This window comes from Rhincodon typus, chromosome 6, assembly GCF_021869965.1.
Source record: "Rhincodon typus isolate 14 chromosome 6, sRhiTyp1.1, whole genome shotgun sequence".
NCBI lineage: Eukaryota > Metazoa > Chordata > Chondrichthyes > Orectolobiformes > Rhincodontidae > Rhincodon > Rhincodon typus.
Genome location: NC_063337.1, coordinates 61,838,237 through 61,857,998, shown reverse-complemented (window position 1 = coordinate 61,857,998; position 19,762 = coordinate 61,838,237). Strand labels below are relative to the sequence as shown.

Genomic DNA, 19,762 nt, shown 5'->3' with positions numbered 1-19,762 from the left:
AACGAACAAGAATGCTATTACATCACTTCCGCGATTCAAACTGAACGTCAACCAATCTGAGTCGGCGCGAGCAACGAATCGGCAGAAAGCGTCGGGGAAGGGGTCAGATCACTGACTATCACAATACCGGCACCTCCACATCATGAGTAACTATCGAGAGAGAGGGTCATAGGAGGAGTCATATCATTGACTCGAGAGAGAGGACCTGGTTCATTGATGAGAGGGATCGGTCACGGGGAGGATCCGGATCATCGACTATGCAGAGGGTCAAAGGGAGGACCGATATCATTGACAATAGAGAGAGAAGTAAGAGTCAGAGGGAGGACCCAGATCATTGAATAGGTTGAGAGAGAGGGACTGAGGGAAGACCCAGATCACTGATTACACGGAGAGAAAGCGAGAACTAAGGGAGGATACCGGTCATTGGCTACACACATTTGAGAGAGAACATCAATGGCGCACAGGGAAAATCCATATGGTTAACCATAGAGAAAAACAGTCCAGGTCATAAAAGAGAGAAATCGAAAGTCAATAGAGATCACAGATTTAGATAATCTGGATTACCGAGAGAAAGCAAGAGAGAGTCCTGAGTCAAAGACAACGGAGAGAGACAGTTAAGATCATAGATTGGAACAGAAGACGAAGGCAATGCATATCTGCCTCCCCTACATCCAACCCCCTCCCCCCAATTCCATCCCCACCATCAGCATAAACATCTCCATTTCCCAGCTGCTTTGGTTATCAGACTTGAAACATTAACACTGTTTCTTTTCCACAGAGGCTGCCAGACTTGCTGAGATTCCCCATCATTTTTTGTCTTTGTTTCAGATCTACAGCATCTGCAGTTCTTTGTTTTATTTTTGTTGCTTGACCAAGTCTGTGGAGTAGCTTTCCTAAATTCAGTAGTAATTCCCGGATATTAATGTGAATGCCTTTACAAGGTCCAAATGGCAGAGTATGCCACTGTTATGTACTGATTTGTTGCTTAGTTTGCAGCTAATAAATCTATTTTGAGCATTGACTGTTTTTCCTAGAATTCTGAGCTACTTCAGAGAGTTGATATCAGTCAACAATATTGGAGTCGAACACAGCTATATCAGGTAAGAACGTAAGGTTTCCTTTCCTAAAGGGCATTACCGAACCAGTTAGGTCTTTATTACAATTATGGTCATTTTCCTTACACCAGCTTTTTTTTATTTTTGGTGGCACAGTGCTTTTATATTTAATCATTTTTGTAGACTTGAGCTTGAATTTTTGTGGATATCTAGTAAAGAGGAACAGTTAGGTTACACTAAAGAATCAAGGAGTAGGGCAGAAGAGGATCAATATGACTCTAAAAGCACACTGCAACAGCCACCAGAGACAATAGCCTATCAGGAGCAAGAATCCTACACAAAGCTTAATGTCATGACAAACAACTGAATGAAGTCTCACACACACAGGAGAGGGTGCACTCAACTTTGTGCAATGATGGGAAAACAATACCTTGAGATTAAACAATTTCGGTTAAATTAATCAATTACTTGGTGTCTAGAACAGCCTCCTTCAGTGCAATAGAATTGAGAAAAGAGGGTTTGGGTACATTTGAGGTCCACATGAACTCTGCACATTCTGCCATGACAGGCTGAGTTGCTGCAACAAGCCAGCCAACTGAACTCAAGTAAATATATATAAATTTTGTATCTAACTGTTCAGAAAGACCAATTATAGAGAGCTCAGTAGGGCCTGAATAAAGGCTTGACTCTCCAGTGCACATTCAATAAAATGCTTGAATTCAAAACTCAACAGACAATATTAAAGTCTTTATTCGATGTACACTACACCTGAATTTTTTTTTCCCAAAATGAAAATATATACCAGTCTGCAACATTTGGTTGAGGATACCTCTTTACACTGGAAGACCAGCATGTTTCAGGCAAACCATAGAGCATTTTTCATCATGTAATGGTCCTCTAGCTACAGTTGATGTTTGTTTTGGTGTCCGTCCCTGAGAACACCTCATGAAGCACAGAGCCCTGCATCATGGAGGTGATCAGTACAAAGCTTGACAAAATCCACTGCATCTCCCTCTCTTGCAAGACACTCTTTGCAAAGGCACATTCCACAAGGACGTGGATAGCAATACCTTCCCCATCATAGCCACCTCAAGTGGGGATGAAACCCTGGTTGTGCAGGAAAGATCTGATGAGAGGGCACTTTGGCAATCTGGTCATAGAACCATATAATAAGATCTACAATTGCCTTTTCCCTCAGGTCCTCAAAGAAGTGATCTCTGCCTGATCGACTTGTGGTCAAAGGTGTTTTCAACACAAATTCTGCAGAAGGAACAGATGGTACAGCAAAATCCAACTAATTGAAACATTCTGTGGAAATGTGGCCAGACCCATTTTTCATAACTGCATGGACAGGTAAAAGCTCAGAATGTAGTTACACTTGACGCGTCTGCAAATGCAGGATTTACACATAACCTGAAGCAGCTTATGTAAAAGTGATCAACAGGATGAAAGCATGTTAGGTATATTTTTTTTCCTCCAGTTATTTAGAGATTTGTACATTGTGTGTTTGTGAACATCGTCTATTTTTGACCTTCAGACCTTCAGAGAAAACAGATGATGCCTCAGGAGTGAGGAATTGGCCAGACCTGTACCATGTACAGCAAGACCAAGAGAACCTCACATCTGATGACCACGTTCTTTACAACAATGGAGAGGGACCTCTGCTTTCACACAATCAGTTTTTGTTTAACTGTGGTTACTTGGTCCTCCCAGTTTTTAGCACACTGCCCAAACACTTTGAACCAAATCCCGAGCACCTGACAGTGCAGGAGACAAAAGATCAGTTGACTTTGTTCTTGCCTCAACATACCTTGGCTCCCAAAGACAGTTCAAACAGTCTGCTCACTGACAGTAGACCTGAGCAGAAGAAGGTGATGCCATCCACATAAAGGGAGGCTTTAACCTGAGTTCTATCAGTACCCAGGATCGTCACCCTTCTGATGTTTGCATTCTTCCTGATGGACTTTACAAAAGGCTCTGCATGATACACAACACAGAAGGCACCCCTGCTTGTGTGCAGGTTTGATTGGAAACCTCTCTGTTTATCAGCCATTGATTGAAACTACATGACTGTTGTTTTATGTAAAGCAGTTGTATCTAATTGCAGATTTCCTCCCCAGGCACCATTTCAGAGAGCATTTCCATTGTGTAAGACAGTGATTCTGTGTCAAAGTCCTCTCCTGCTCCAGGCTGATGGGGCAGCAGTTTGGCCCCCTGTCCAGTACATAGGCAATCGTATCCCTGAGCATGTTGCTGTTGGAGGTCTTCCAGCAAAGGGGGAGGCGATGGCCTAGTGGTACTATCACTAGTCCACTAATCCAGAAATTCAAGTAATGTCCTGGGAACCCAGGTTCAAATTAAGAGTTAAATGATGATCATGAAACCACTGTCGATTGTTGGAAAAACCCATCTGATTGACTAATATCCTTCAGTGAAGGAAATCTGCCATCCTTACCTGATCTGACCTACATCTGACCCCAGACCCATTCTCAACTGCCCTCTGAAATGGCCTAGCAAGTCATTCAGTTGTAAAAACTGCTACAAAGTCTCGAAAAAAATTAAATGAACCACCTGACTTTGCCCTAGGAACAGGAAACGACATATGGCGAAGCAACCCAGTCAACCCTGCAAAGACCTCCTTACTAATACTTGGGGCTAGTGCGCAAATTGGGAGAACTATCCCACAGACTAGTCAAGCAACAGCCTGACATAGTCACACTCACAAAATGATACCTTAAAGACAATGTCCCAGACACTATATACTTGGATACGGCCTGTTCCACTAGCAGGACATGGCCAGCATAAGTGGTGGCTCATAGTATACAGTTGGGTGGGAATTCCCTGGCAGTCCTCGATGTCGACTCTGCACTCCATGAAGTTTCATGACGTGAGGTCAAACATGGGCAAAGTCACCTCTTGCTGTTTACAACATAGCGTCCTTCCTCAGCTAATGACTCAGTGCTACTCCATTTGGAGGAAGAACTGAGGGTGGCATCAGTACAAAATGTACTTAGGTGCTGAATTTCATTGTCCACTATCAAGAGTGACTTATCAGCAGCACTATTACTGAATAAGCTGGTCACGTCCTGAAGGACATTGCTGCCAGGCTGGGTCTGTGAGGGAACAAAAAAGAGGGAAAAACATATTTCACTTCATCCTCACCAATCTGCCCACTGCATCTATCCATGACAGTATTGGTAAGTGCAACCACCACACAGCCCTTATGGTGATGAAGTCCTGCTTTCACATTGATCACCTTTTACCATGTTATGTGGCACTATAAGTGTGCTAAAAATAGTCAGGAAGTATGTTACTCGCCACAGTATTCCCAACCTCTGATCTGCTCATATAGCCACTATGTTTATGTGGTGAATCCAGCTGAGTTTCTGGTCAATGGTAACACCCAGGATGTTGATAGTGGGGGATTCAGTGATGGTAAGACCATTGAATATCAAGGGGCAATGGTTAGATTGTCTCTTATTGGTGATGGTCATACTCTGACATTTGTGTCGTGCAAATGTAATTTGCCAATTGTCAGCCCAAGCCTGGATATTGTCCAGATCTTGTTGCATTTGGACATGGACTGCTTCAACATCCGAGGAGTTGCGAATGGTGCTGAACGTTGTGCAATCGTTGATGAACATCCCCATTTCTGAGCCAATGATGGAGGGAAAGTCATTGATGAAGCAGTTGAAGATGGTTGGGTCTAGGACACTACCCTGACAAACTCCCACAGAGATTTCCTGGAGCTGAGATGATTGACCTTCAACAACCACAATTATTTTCTTATGTGTCAGGTATGACTCCGACCACTGGAGAGTTTGCCCTCGATACCCATTTATTCCAGTTTTACTAGGACTCCTCGATGCCACATTCGAACGCAGCCTTGATGTCAAGGGCTGTCACCTAATGATTAACTTGTAAGTGTTTCTGTAGCCATGATATTGTCTTTTCAAAAAAAAAAGATTTGAGAGAGATAATTTTGGAGATTAATGGAAGCTTGTTTACTTTGGGAGAGTGTTTGAGCAAACAAAGTAAACAATTTGTCATGCGTTAACTATTCCATTAGAATATTCTGGAATTTTGAGGGGCTTGGGTGACACCCATAGCTTAAAACAAAACAAGTTATTATAGTTTTAGTTTGGACGGTACTAAAGAATATTCGGCTGAAGCTAGATGTATAAACAGTAGTCCCTGAGAAAGGGAAAACATAGTTTAGAATTGTTAAAAATAGTTTACCTTCGTGTAAGGAGGTTAGTAGAAGCCCCAGAACAGAAGTGTTTGGTTAAACCCCCAATAGGTTATTTGAAGCTGAGAATGTTTAATCTCAGTTATACGATAAATTAGGGAAGAGGCTATCAGATTCTCATGATCATAAATTGAAGCCACAGCTAAGTCAACCGGTCTGTGGGCTAGAGAAGGGCCTTCTGTCAGGTGTTCGAATACATAATGGGATTCCTTTGGAATAAATGGAATTGTACTTTTACCACATGTTTCAGAATATTTAAATGTGCGTTGAATGTAAGTAGTTTTGTTTGTTCTATTTTATCTTCATTTCTTTTGCAATAATAAACTTATGTTGTATTGTCAAAACTAAATCTGCAACATTGTCTGCTTATGTTTCAGTGAGATACCACCTTGTCAAAACCAAAAAAAAAGTTATCAAGGCAGATTTCACTCTTGGATCTGACTTTTCCAGACGTAATATCATCTGGGATCATAAAAGTTTTCAGACATGCTGACAACACCCACATTCTTGAAATATTGCTTATGGAACATGTGCATTCCTAGAAATATTAGTTTATTAACCATCTTTAATTTTCTTTTATTCATTCATGGAATGTGGGCATCACTCGCTGGTCCAGCATTTATTACTCATCCATAATTTGCCCTTGAGAAAATGGTGCTGAGCTGCCTTCTTGAACCATTCACTGCATGTATGCCCAAAAATGTCATTTAGAGAGGTGTTCCAAGATTTTAACCCGACGACACTGAAGTAATAGTGGTCTATTTCCAAGTCAAGATGGTGTGTAGCTCGGAGGGGAACCTGCAGATGGTGTTGTGCTCATGTATACCTGCTGCATTTTTTCCCCTGGACGGTAGTGGTCAGAATGTCATGAAGACAGTAAGGACTGCAGATGTTGGAAGCTAGGATCAATAAATGTAGATCTGGAAAAGCACAGCAGGCCAAACAACATCCGAGGAGCAGGGAAGTCAACATTTCGGGCCGAAACCCACCTGATGAAGTGTTTCAGCCTGAAATGTTGACTTCCCTGCTCCTTGGATGCTGTCTGACCTACTGTGCTTTTCCAGCTCCACATTTATTGACTCTGGTCAGAATGTCAGAAGGGTTTGGAAGGTGCAGTTGCTCTTGACAGTTGCCTTCTTGAATCTTTGAATTTCATTTGGTATAGGTAGACCCATAGTGCTATTATGAATAGAATTCCAGGTTTTTGACTCAGAAAGGATGGTGATATCGTTCCACATCAGGATCATGGATGACTTGCAGGGAAACTTGCAGATGGTGGTGTTCCCATGTATCTGCAGGCCTTCTCTACCTAGGTGACAGAGGTTGCAGCTTTGAAAAGCACTGTTGAAGGAGATTGCAGTGCATCTTGTAGATGGTACACACAGCGGACACTGTGCATTAGCATTGCAGGAAGTGAATGTTAAAGCATGTCACAAGTGGTGTGCCACAGGAGTTGGTGCTAGGGCCTCAACTCTTTACAATTTATATAAATCTTTTGGATGAAGGGACTGAACGAGTTGTAACTAACTTGGCTGATGGCATAAAGATAAATAGGAAAGGGAATGCAAAGAGGACATAATGTGCCTACAAAGAGATAGCGATAGGTTAAGTGAGTGGGCAAATGGAGTAGAATGTGGAAAAGTGTGAAATTGTCCATTTTGGCGGAAAGAATATAAAGGAAGCATATTATCTAAATGGTGAGAGATTGCAGATCTCTGAGATGCAGAGAGATCTAGGGATGTGAGTGCATAAATCACAGGCCGGTTTAAGATACATCAAGTAATGTGGAAAGATTAGAATGTTATGTTTTATTGTGAGGGGAATTGAATGCAAAGGCAGGGAGCTTATGTTTAATTTATATAGGGCATTCATGAGACTGCATCTGGAGTACTATGTACAGTACTGGTCACCATATTTGCGGAAGGATGTCAGTTGATTGGAAGCAGTTCAGAGAAGGTTTACTGGACTAATACTGGGAGTGCCTTATGAAGAAAGGCTAATCAAGGTAGGCCTACATCCTGTGGAGTTTAGAAGAATCAGAGGTGACAATTGAAATATATAAGATCCTGAGGGGACTTGACTGAGTGGATGTAGAAAGGATGGCTCCTCTTGGGGAGTATCTAGAAATAGAGGTCATAGTTCAAGAATAAGACAGAGATGATGAAAAATAAATCTCTCTAAGGGTTGTGAATCTTTGGAATTCCCTTCCTCAAAAGGCAGCAGTTGCAGAATTTTGGAATTTTTTAAAGTAGAGGTAGATTGATTCTTAATTACCAAAGGGATGAAAGATTATAGATTATATGCAAGAATGTGGAGTTGATGTTAAAATCAGGTCAGATATGATCTTATTGAATGTTGGTTCAGGCTGAAAGGGCTAAGTGGCCTACTCATGTTCCTTGGTTGTATGTTCATATGACTGTTGGGAAAGTAAGGACATGACTAGTTCTAGAGCACAGTCATCATTACCATAACTGAGTCTTTGCAGTATCCAGTGCCATCAGCCATCTCACGATATCGCATGGAGTGAATTGAATTGGATGAAGACTGACATCTGTAATGCTGGGGATCTTGGGAGGAATCTGAAATGGATCACCCATTTGGGACTTCTGGCTGAAAATTGATGCAAATACATCAGCCTTGTTTTTTTTCATTGATGTGCTAGACTCCCTGTCATTGAGGATGGTGATATTTGTCCATCACTATCCATGGCTGTATGTCACATGACTGTAAAGCTTAGATCCAATCCAATGATTGTGAGATTGCTTACCTCTGTCTATTGCATACTATTTCCACTGTTTGGCCAGCAATTCATGCTTTCTCACTTCACCAGCTTGACACCTCATATTTAGCTGGCATGTCCTCCTGCACTCTTCATTAAAGCAGGTTTGAACTCCTTGATAGTAATGGCAGAGTAGGGTAATATGCTGGGTCATAGAGTTGGATAGATTTCTGCTGTTTCTGCTGATAGCCCATAGCACCTCATGCATGCCCAGTTTTGAGTTTCTAGATCTGTTTGAAATTGATTTCATTTATGATGGTGCTGGTGGTGCCACACCATGTGATAAAGGTTATCCCCAATGTGAAGTCAAGATTTTTTTTCATAAGGATTTTGCAGTGGTCATGCTTACCATTTCTGTCATGGATAGATGGACAGGTTGATTGGTGAGGATAAGGTGAAGTTTGTTTTTCCCTTGGTTCCTTCATTGGCTGGAACCAGACCCACTCCGGTACCTCTTAGGACTGGGCCAGCTTAGTCAAAGTGGTATTGCTGAGGTACTTATATTGATGGACTTCGAAGTCCACCATCCAAAATACATTCTGAGGCAGTCAGCAGTGGAATTACTTGGAAGTATGTAGAGATTACAGCTGCAGATTTTATAGAACACCAAGTGGCTTTTTAAAAGAAAAAGAAACAGTAAAAATTCAAATTGACAGATAATACACTGAGTGCTTCCCACTGAGGAGGATGATGGTTCATCTGGCAAATGCAACCAGAGCAAGGTCCACAGGATGGGAGTTGTTTGGTTTTTTTTTCATTCATTCACAGAATGAGGATGTTGCTGGCATTTATTGTCCATCACTATTTGCCCAGACGGCCGGTGAGAGTCAACCACATTGCTATGGGTCTAGAATTACATGCAGGCCAGACCAGGTAAGGATGGCAATTTCTTTCCCTAAAGGACATTAGTTAACCAAGTGGGTTTTTCCAATAATGGATTAATGGTCATTTTTAGACTCCTAATTCCATATTTTCTTGAATTTAAATTCCACCATCTGCCATGGTGGGATTTGAACTCAGGTCTCCAGAATAATACTTGGGCCTCTGGATTAACAGTCCAGCGATAATACTATCACCTCCCAAAATGTTGGTATTCAAGGGAGATTGGTACAGCAATTGTGATAGAGATTCTATACTTAGAGGAGCACACATGTTTTTGCAGCCACAGATGTGTATCCAGGATGGTGCTTTGCCTTGCTAGCGGCAGGGTTATGGATGTCGCTGAGCAGCTGCAAAATATTCAGGAGTAGGAGGGTGAAAGGTCAGAGGTCGTAGTCCATATTAGTGCCGGTGCCAAAGACATAATAGAGAAAGAGATAAGGTCTGCAGGTAGAGCTGAGGTGTTAGGAAAGTGATTAAAAAGCAGGTCTTGAAATGGAATAATCTCAGTGCCACCAGGTCCTGCTGAAATGTGCCATTGACTGTTACAAGATGCCAGAGATAAAATAGTGGAATACCTTACTACCCTTTTCCAATCTTCAGTGGATGCAGGTGTGGACCTGGAAGTTTGGAGAACTGCTAACATTATAGTTTTCTTTAAAAATTGCGTAAGGGATAGACAGTCCAGTCAGTCTAACCTCCATAGCGGGAAATTTATTGGAACTCATCTCGAGAGACAGGATAAAAACCGAAGAACTTTGGATGCTGTAAATCAGAAACAAAAGTAGAAATTGCTGGAAAAACTCAGCAGGCCTGGCAGCATCTGTGGAGAGAAGTCAGAGTTAACATTTCAAGTCGAGTGACCTTTCTTCAGAACTTGACCCGAAATGTCAACTCTGAGATTTACCTGCATTTTCTGCACACTGAGAGATAGGCACAGAATAATCAAAGACAGTAGGCATAAATTGTTAAGGGAAGAGCATAACTGCCTAACCATTTGGAGGAGGAGTGTGACAAGGATAGTGCAGTTGAGTCAGTCTTCATGGAGTTTAGCTAGGCATTTGAAAATGTCTCACATGGTTGAGAGAAAAGAGCCCATGAGATCCAGGGGAACATAGCAAACTAGGTACAAAATTCATTTCTTAGTGGGAAACAAAGGTAATTGTTGACCCATGTCTTAGCAACTTCTTAAAATTTATTCATGGCTGTGTATACTGCTGGTTTATCTAGCATTTATTACCCACCCCTAGTTTCCCTCCAGAAGATGAGCTGAATTCTTGAAGTGTTGCAGTTCATCCAGGCTAGATGGCTGTTTCCAGTGAGGTTTTGCAGGGCTCATATTAAGCCTCCTGCTTTATGTGATTTGTATTAATAGTGTGGATGTAAATGGAGAGAATATGATCATGAAATTTGCAGGTGACACAAAAATTGGCTGTGCGGTCGAAAGGGAAGATGGAAGTCTACAGGAGCATATCAATGAACTGGTCAGGTGGGTAGAAAAGTGGCAAATGGAATTTCACCAAGGGAAGTGTGAGGTGATGCATTTGAAGAAGTCAAACAAGGCATAGGAATACATGCCCATACTTACATTTAAGGAACAGGAGTAAGCCATTTGGCTCCTTGAGTCTGCTCTACCATTCAATAAGATCATGGTAATCTGATTGTAACTTAAAATCCACATTCCTGTCTACTTTGATAACTTTTCATCCCTTGCTTAACAAGAATCTATTCACCTTACCATAAAAATATTCAAGGACTTTGCTTCTATCATCTTTTCAGAAAGAGAGTTTGAAAGACTTACATTCCTCTGAAAGAAAAAAAAGTTATCTTTGTTTTAAATGGGTCACTGTTGATTTTTTTTTGCAGCTCTTGATTCTCTTATTAGAAGGAACATCCTTTCCAACTTGTTAACACCTGTCAGGATCTTATATGTTTCAATCAAGTTGCCTCTTAATCCACTCCAGCAGATTTAAGTCTACGCTGTCGAGCTTTCCTCACAACACAACCTGCTTATTCCAATTATTCATCTGGTTGAAACAAAACAAAAACGGAAATTGCTGGAAAAGCTCAGCAGGTCTGGCAGCATCTGTAAAGAAAAATCAGAGTTAGCGTTTCAGAATTGTGAGGAAGGATCACCCGACCCGAAACATTAACTCTGATTTTTCTTCACAGATGCTGTCAGGCCTGCTGATCTTTTCCAGCAACTTCTGTTTTTGTTCCTGATTTACAGGAATTGGCATTAATTGGCACCCTGCTTTGCCAATGGGGGCCTAGATGTCCTGATGGACAGTGTGGTGCGTGCAGTCACTGCTTAAGAAGAATGTCCTGAGATAGTAATAACTAATGTCCAAGATTGAGGTCCAGAGGGACAAGCAGCAAGTTAGAGTTGCCAGATTACCATCAGCTTCCTCTCTAATTTTCTTCCCAGCCACATAGGCCTCTGGGGCATGTGTGCAGCAATGACTTCTGGAATCAGAAATCAATGGTGTGATTGGTGTGCCAATACTGAACACCATGTCTGGAACATCAGAGTGGCTGCGAATGTTTGCAGCTACACAGCTTATTGGCAATATTGCTTACTGGTCTGCTTTCATGTCAGGAATTGTCACCATCCAATTTCTATCTAATAGGTGGAAAGATGGGAAACTGCATATCAATGAAACTGGATGATGTAATTATGAGGAAGTTAATACATACTCTTGCATGTAAATAGGCCTCATACTGCTCACTAGTCAAAACCTCATCTTACCATTTCAACACTTGTTTGAAAAATGTGACCTTTTTTCTCAATGTTGGGAATCTCCTCACTACTGATCTGATGTGATTCTTTCAACTTTTTCGCCATTGCCAATAGCGCTCAGTAGCTAGAAAGATTCCACCCAATGCATCAGGAATTCTTCATATCAAATTACTGTGACTGTGTGAAATGTCCAGATAGCCCCTGCCCTGACTGCAGACTAGATGACTATATCTCTGTGAAATGTTCAGTTTACCTTACCCAGTGTGAGGACTGGTTGATTGTGACTGTGAAATGTTCAGCCTATCTTTGATCTTGGTGAGGATTATGTGACAGTGACAGAAATTTTCAGTTTGTTCTTGCCTGTTGTGAGGATTGTGTGACAGTGACTGTAAAATTTTCAGTCTGTTATTGCACATTTTGAGGACTGTGTGACAGTGGCTGAAATGCTCAGTCTGTTCTTACCCATTGTGAGAAATGTGACAATGACTGTGAAATAGTCAGTCTACCCTTACATATTGTGAGGACTTTGTGACATTGCCTATGAGATGCTCAACCTTTTAGACGGTGGCTTAGTAATAACATCAGTAATCTCGAACTCCATGATATTGTTCTGTGCACAGCTTTTAAAATCCCTCTGTGGCAGATGGTAAACTATCAACTGAATAAAAATCTGGCTTAATGTTGACTATTTAACTGCTGTCAGTTGTCATTAAAAAGCCATATGGATCACTAAGGTTCTTTTGGGCAGAAAATCTGCCATCCTTTCCTAGTCTGGCCTACAAATGAGTCCAGACCCACAGCAATGGGGTTGACTCTTAACGATCCTCTGGCAACTAGGTACGAGCAACAAATAATTCTAACATCCCTTGAATACATTTTTAAAAAAGCAACAAGTCAAAATTGAAACCGGTCAGCAGGAGAAGTTGATTTTTAAAGGTATCAGTTGGCTAGATGGATAGTAACAATTATTTCAAACAGAAAAAATGTGGAAACACATGGGGGTAGTGCAGGAGATTGGCATGAGGTAATTATGTTTATTTGGAGACCTAATACAAACATGTTGGGACAAATGGTTTCCTTCTGCACCTAACACTTCCATGATTCGATTCTTGCCCATTGTGAGGACTGGGTGACAGTGAAATGTTCAGCCTGTTCCCCTGGGTGAAAATGACTGGTAAAGTGTGAAACGCCTGTTCTGTCCCTGTCCTGATGACTGTGACTGGCTGTTCCTCCAGTTGACAGAGGGCGCTCCACGGGATGAGCGGCCGGAGTCACAGTCGTTTCTTTTCCTCTGGTTCCTGTTATCCTAGTGCAATTCTGGTGCCACGTATTCAGGGTGATTGGGGGTGGGCATTAGGAGAAGGAGGAGGCGGTGGTAGCTTCCGCACTCGCGGAGCGGAGCCCACTAGAGATTCGCTCGTGGCGGAATTTGAGCCGCTCCCAAGAGCTTGATCCTGAGCCAATGACCGGTAAGTTTTTCAAGATAGGGAGAGGGGAAAGTTAGGAGAAAGCGGGACTAGAGTTCAGTGGGATCGCAGAAGGGGCAGGGGTAACGGGGAGAGGGTTTGGGGTTTAAGAAGACGGAGGAAGAGGTGGAGAAATTAGGGAGACAGGAGGATTTAGGTTTGCAGAGGGGAAGACAAGAGGTAAGGGTGAGACAAGGGACGCAGAAAAGGGTTTAGGGTGAAATGGTGGGGAGACGGGGAAGGAGTGTGATGGGATGGCGAGATCTGGTTGAAAAAAGAGTAGCTAAATAGTGGGTTTAGGGGCATTTAATAAAGGGGAGGAGCGTTTTGGGGGGTGAGACAGACAAAAGTGTAAAGAGCGAGTGAGGTTGGGGAAGAGGAGAAAGGATGGGAGATTTGAGACTAAGTCGGGCAACGGTGGGGTAGGGGAGAGTGCAGTTTGGGAGGCAGCGATGGAAGTTGCTGAAAAGAGAGGAGTGTTAGGGATAGAGTTGAGAGAGCTTGGTAACTTGGTGGAATTTTCATATGTAGCAATGTTGATCCGAATATGACATTTTAAAAAGTTAGAGACATGATATGGTTGGTACAAGGGAAGAACCTGCAATTTTGAGCCATTCAAATTTGCATAAATGATGAGGAACGGGAGTTAGCGTGTCAGTGGGAAGATAGTGCCCATTGATGCCAGCATTGTGTAGTTTGTAACTGAAATACAGTGGGTATTGAAGTGTTTAAATAGAAGTTAGTGAAGGACATGAATGAAGAAAATGTATAAAATTGATGTGACTTGAGGCATAGAATGCCTTGTACATGTGCAAAATGTTGTGTTTTTATTATGCACCAATCTGGTTTTCTAAAAAGCCTTAGAATTGTTTCCCTGTTTATAAATGTTGTATTTTGAACAAAACTAATTATTGAAAAATTGTTTTTGCTTCAATGAGACCCAGCTTACATAATTTATAATCAATGAAAGAATATCTTCCCATGATAAGGTGTGAGGTAGAACCTTAAACTCAGAGCTTTAAATGGATTCTCAAATATTGTGTACAAAATAAGCACGTTTAGACATAAAATGGTGAAGCTTTCTTTGGATGTATTTTACATTTGTCATCATGTGCTGAGCACTGAAACATTGTTGGTTTTTACTCTGACTGAAGTGTGGTTTGGATACTGATGTTTATGCGCGCATGAGCATAGTTTGAGGTTGTAGACTTGCTCGCCGAGCTGGTGTGTTTGGTTGCAGACGTTTCGTCACTCTGCTAGGTAACGTTGTCAGTGCGCCTCTGGTGAAGCGTTGGTGTTCTGTCCCACTTGTTATTTATATGCCTCTGTTTGCTGGGATGATTGGCATTACATCTGGTTTGTTTTTCACAGGTTTGTATATCGGGCCCAATTCTGGTTGGAATGCCAGGCCTTTAGGAATTCCCTGGCATGTCTGTTTGGCTCGTGCTATTATGGATGTGTTGTCCCAGTCAAATTCCTGTCCTCCTTTGTTTGTGTGTATTGAGACCAGTGAGAATTGGTCATGTCCCTTGGTAGCTAGTTGGTGTTCATGTATCCGTGTTGTCAGTTTTCTTCCAGTTTGGTCTACGTAATGTTTCACACAGTCCTTGCGTGGTATTCTGTATATTACATTAGTTTTGTTGGTTATGGGTATGGGATCCTTTATGTTTATCAGTAGCTGTCGCAGAGTAGTTGTTGGTTTGTGGGCTACCCTGATACCTAGGGGTCTAAGTAGTCTTGTGGTCATCTCTGGATATCCAAAAAGCACAATCTGCTGTTACCTCCGTGACAGACCACAACAAGATGACACAACACGGCCAGACACACTAGTCACCCTACCATACATCAGAGATGACCACAAGACTACTCAACCTTTCTCTTTTTAGAAAATGTCTCTCTCTGTATCAGTGTAACTATTACTAGCATTTATTTCATCAAAGAAGATTAACAGTTGCCTTTTATAATTGAACTGAACAGTCTTTTTGAACATTTTTCTCAATTTAAAAAAAACACTTGGTTGTTCAGGTGGTAAAATGATGTTGGGCTTCTTCCCATGTTCTATATTGCAGTTTGTTTCTTTTCCATCTGTTCTGTGTGCTTGTCTTCTATCAGTTTTACTACATTACTTGGATTTTTAGCATTTTGAATTTCTTCTTTTAAATGGTCCAGTGTTTCTTGGTTTGTTACCAATCTCCAATAAGTCATTCTCTGTCTGTGAAAGATTGTTAAGCTGTATCTGTTGTTAGTAACAAGAGTAGGTCATTCAGCCCCACAAGCCTGTTGCACCATTCGGTGAGATCATGGCTGATCTGTGGCCTAACTCCATGTACCTGCCTTTGGCCCATATCCCTTAGATTTTTTTGTTAAGCAAAGATATTATCTCAGATTTGAAATTAACAACTAATCCAGCGTCCACTGCCATTTGTGGAAGAGTGTTCTAAATATCTATCATCCTTTATGTGTAGAAGTGTTTCCTAACATCTCTCCTGAATAGTCTGGCCCTAATTCTCAGACTATGGCCTCAAGTTCAAGAATCACCAACCAGTGGAAATAGTCTATCTATATGTACCCTGTCTTTTCCTATTAATAACTTGAAGGTTTTGATCAGATCACCTCTTAAGTTTCTAAATTCACTACTTTCTTGTCTGACTCACCACTTTGTTTTCTAATTCATCTTGAATGTTTCTTCTGCTAACTGAATAGCATGCAGCTTGTTTTCCATTTACTGTTAAGTATGTCATGTTATATCCTCACTCAGAGATAGTAGGAACTGTTGATGCTGGAGTCTGAGAAAACGGGGTGTGGAGCTGGATGAACACAGCAGGCCAGGCAGCATCAGAGGAGCGGGAAAGCTGACGTTTCGGGTCTGGACCCTTCTTAAAATGTTGGCTTTCCTGTTGCTCTGATGCTGCCTGGTCTGCTGTGTTTATCCAGCTCCACACCTTATCTCATGTTATATCCTGTTTAGTCTTTTCCTGGACTGCGACTTTATTGTCAGATAATTTACCATGTGGAGAAAGACCATTTGGCCCATCAAGCCTGCACTGACACTCCAAAAGCATCCCATCCAAATCCCACCACTTCCCCCTCCCCCATCTCTCTAACCCCACATTTACCACATCAAATCCACCTAACCTGCACATTCCTGGACACTATGGGCAATTTAGCACGGCCAATCCACCTTACCTGCACATCTTTGGACTGTGGGAAGGAGCAGGAGCACCTGGTGGAAGCCCACACAGATATGAGGAGAATGTCTGCATGGAGTTTGCACCCGAGGCTGGTGTCGAACCCAAGTCCCTGGTGCTTTGAGGCAGTAGTGCTAACTACTGTGCTCGGTCACTCACTCACTCACACACAATCTCAATCTTTCTTTCACCACCACCACCTCCCTCCTCCCCCTCTTCCCTCCCCCCACCACCAAAAAAAATCTAGTTCTTTTCATCTTGGAATGCTATAAGTTTCTGGAGATATTCTTCAGCTCCCTGCGCTATCAAAATTAGCTCTTTCCTGTTTCTGTCAAGAACGTTGTGTCTTTCAGTACTTGCCTTGAGAACGTTGTTATTTCATTGCAGAATAGTTGTTTAGCTTTTCATGTTACTGTTCATAAAAATAGATTTTCCAGTCTAAGCTTTGAGTTTTTGGCAGTTATTTTCTTGTTTCTTGGTGGATGCTTTCCAATGGTTGTGTTACCCTTGACCCTTACTGATGCCTCCTTCTTCTCATAACTTACAAAGGCTGTAGAAACATAGAAGATAGGAACAGGAGTAGACCATTCAACCACTGAACCTGCTCTGCTATTCAGCATGTTCCTTGTTGATCCTTTATCTCATTGCCATATTCCTGTGCTGTCCTCGTATATGTTGATACCTTCAGCCTCTGAGTCTTCTCTACTTTGAATATATTTAGTGAGTTGGCCTCCTCATCCTTTGTGGTAACAAATTCCACAGGTTCACCATCTTCTGAATGTAAAGATTTCTCCCTATTTTGGCCCAAAATGGTCTGCCACATATCCTGAGACCATGACCCGTTGTTCTGCATCCAGTGTGCCTACCCTGTCAAATTTTATATGTTTCAGAGAGATCCCCTCATTTTTTTTAAAGCTCCAGTGAATACAGACCCATTTGACCCAATCTCTACTCATACAACAAATCTACTATCTCAAGAAGCAGTCTGGTGAACCTTCACTGTTCCCCCTCAATGGCAAGTATCTATTTCTTCAGGCAAGGAAACCAAAACTGTGTCCGCCCAACTTGATGGTGCGGTCTCGCCAAGGTCCCGTAAAGTTACATTCCTATACTGAAACCCCCTTGCATCAAGGGCCAACATACCATTTTCATTCCAGCAGCCTATTCAGAGATGTTATTACACAGCTCGGGAGAAATGGGGCTTGAAGCTGGACACTTGGTCCAGAGGTAGGGATGCTACCATTGCATCACCAGAGTGCCCAACAGAAAGTCAATGTTTTGAGTCTAATACATCTCTTCTTAGGATCTGGCGATCTGCCATGATGAGATTTAAACTCATGGTGCCAAAGCACTAGCCTGGGCCTTACCTGGACATTAGCACAATGCCACTGTTTCCATTGAAAGAATTGCACATCAGAGAATGCAGTTCATCCCTCAAATGGAGAACCAGACTACATCCGTATGTTTGCTTTCAGTGACCAAATCTGCAGCTCTTCAGATCGATAGGTAGGGTTTCATGTCTGATAGTAACCACTTAGTCATGAATGACTCTGCAATCTTAAAGAAGTAATCTGTGAAGGCAATGGAGTATAGTCTGTCACATATTGCCAATCTCCTGTCCTACCACAGGGCCAAGCACCCTGGACTGTTACTATACAACCGTCAATAACGGCTCCTGTTCCATTCCCAGTTCACGTTTTGGTAAATCAAACCATAATGCTGTGCTGCTTCTGTCAACTTACAGGTAGAACTGCAGCATGAAGATCCAGTACAGAAAGTTTTATATTGCTGGTCTGAGCTCTGAGCTACTCGTGACTGCTTGGAGTTTGTGGACAGGGCTATATTCAAGAACTCAATGGCTAACCTAAATGAGTATGTCACTACCATCACAGACTTCATGAGTAAATGTGTAGCAGACTGCATGCCAAAGGAATTAATCCATGTGTTCTCGATCTGGAAACCATGGATGAACTGGAACACTCCCTACTGAAATCCAGATCTGAGCCATTCAAGTCAAGTGACCTTGACCTATACAGGAAATCTAGGTATGATCTTTGCAAAGCCATCAGGGATGGCAAGAGACAATACCAAATTAGAGTCCCAGACTAACAACACAAACGCACGTCAACTGTGGCAAGGCTTACAAGACATAACAGGCTACAAAGTGAACAGAATCACTGACAACGAGCTCAACAATAACCTCCCTGATGATATCGATGCATTCAGTGCTTGTTTTGAACAGAAGTTCTTTGTAATGATGTCACCTGCCTGACAGGATAAGGTGCATCTGTACCCACAGTCACCACCACAGATGTCAGTTCAGCCTCCTGAGAGTGAACCCACAGAAAGCGACTGGCCTGGGTGGAGTGTCTGGCCGTGCACTCGAATCCTTTGTGGACTAGCTGGTGAGAGTATTTGCAGACATCTTTAAGCTCTCCTTACTATGATATGACGTTCTCAGCTGCTTCAAGAAGACCACTATCATCCCAGTGCCAAAGAAAAATTGGCCACCGTACCTTAATGACTACCACCCCAGGCATCCATCATTACGAAGTGCTTTGAAAGGTTAGTAATGGCACACAAAGTCCTATTTAATGACTTCAACTCCACCTTCAACACTATAATTCCAATAAAGCTCATCTCCAAACTTCAATTCCTAGGACTTTGCGCATGCACCACCCCACCCCTGCCGGCAAGGGGATCCTCGGCTTCCTGACCTGCAGATCCCAATCAATAAGGATGGGTGACAATACCTCCTTTACACCGGTGCCCTGCAAAGCTTAACCTCTTAGTATACTCCTAAAATACTGTCAACAGTGTGGCCAAATTCACTTTTGACTCCATTTACACACTTGCCGATGACACCACGGCAGTGGATCGAGTCTCAAAACAACGTTGAGACTGAGTACAGGAAGGAGATAGACAGCTTAGTGACATGGTGTAAAACCAACAATCTTTCCTCTATGTCAGCAAAATGAAGGAGCTGGTCAGGACGCAGGGTGGAGGATGTGCTCCTGTGTATATCAATGGTACTGAGGTGGAGATGATCGGGAGCTTCAAATTCCCAGGAGTAACTATCACCAATGATTTATCCTGGTCTATTTGTGTCGTGCTACAGTCAAGGAAAAAATACCAATGCCTCTATTTCCTCCAGAAGGCTGAGAGAATTCAGCATGTCCATAATGATTCTTGCCAATTTTATAAATGTATCACAGAAAGCATCCTATCTGGATGCATCACAGCTTGGTATGGCAACTGCTCTGCCCAAGACTGCAAGAAGTTAGAGAGCTGTGAACACAGCCTAGTCCATCATGAAAACCAGCTTTCCTTCCATTGATGCTGGAGAAGGGTCAAGGCCCGAAACGTCAGCCTTCCTGCTCCTCTGATGCTGCTTGGCCTGCTGTGT

The 19,762-nt window shown here is 42.3% G+C and overlaps 2 long non-coding RNA genes across 3 annotated transcripts in view; both read left to right on the top strand.

Moving 5' to 3' along the window:
• Positions 1-12: 12 nt before the first annotated feature.
• On the top strand, positions 13-3,410 carry LOC125483406. Of its 2 annotated transcripts, none has more exons than XR_007262364.1 (3): positions 13-306; positions 1,035-1,100; positions 2,254-3,410. It is a non-coding gene; the product is annotated as an uncharacterized LOC125483406 (long non-coding RNA). The 2 variants fall into 2 exon arrangements; XR_007262365.1 differs by having other exon boundaries at positions 13-1,100; positions 2,254-2,408; positions 2,593-3,410.
• Positions 3,411-12,950: 9,540 nt separating this feature from the next.
• Positions 12,951-19,762, top strand: part of LOC125483405 — a 23,064-nt gene continuing 16,252 nt past the window's right edge. Inside the window, exon 1 of the long non-coding RNA XR_007262363.1 lies at positions 12,951-13,171. This is a non-coding gene — a long non-coding RNA (uncharacterized LOC125483405). The remainder of the gene's footprint in view (positions 13,172-19,762) is intronic.